The sequence below is a fragment of the Nannospalax galili genome, unplaced genomic scaffold, assembly GCF_000622305.1.
Source record: "Nannospalax galili isolate Female #2095 unplaced genomic scaffold, S.galili_v1.0 scaffold127, whole genome shotgun sequence".
NCBI lineage: Eukaryota > Metazoa > Chordata > Mammalia > Rodentia > Spalacidae > Nannospalax > Nannospalax galili.
Window position 1 is genome coordinate 5,979,623 of NW_008360326.1, and position 815 is coordinate 5,980,437.

Sequence of the window (815 nt, forward strand, 5' to 3'; positions counted from 1 at the left end):
ACACACATTAACTCCAACTCAGTAATAGTAGGGGACTTCAATACCCCACTGTCTCCATTAGATAGATGAACAGGACAGAGAATTAACAGAGAGACATCTGAATTAAACAATACCATGTATCAAATGGACCTAACATACATCTACTGAATATTCCACCCAAGCACCAAAGAATATACTTTCTATTCAATGTCCCATGGAACCTTCTTCAAAATCAACCCGATACTGGGGCACAAAACAAACCTCAACAAATACAAAAAGATTATAATAATTCCATGCATTCTATCAGACCACAATGCAATAAAGCTTAAAATCAACACTGGAAAAAACCCCAGTAACCACATGAACACACGGAGATTAAACAGCACACTCTTGAATGATGAATGGGTCAAACAAGAAATTAAGAAGGAAATAAAAGTATTCCTGGAACTAAATGAAAAGGACAGTACAACACAACAAAACCCCTGGGACATGCTGAACTCTGTCCTTAGAGGGAAGTTTATAGCTCTAAGTGCCTACATCAAAAAATAGGAAAGAACACAAATAAACAACTTAACATTGCAACTCAAGACACTTAAAAAGCAACAACAAATGAAACCCATACCCAGCAGACAAGAGGAAATAACAAAAATCAGGGCAGAAATTAATGAAATTGAAACAAAGAAAATGATACAAAGAATCAATGAATCCAAGAGCTGGTTCTTTGAAAAGATGAACAAGATTGACATTGATCATCCACCATGATCAAGCTGGCTTTATCCCAGAGATGCCCAGTTAACCAAAAGAAAGAAAGAGCACCTCCAAATCAACAAAATCAG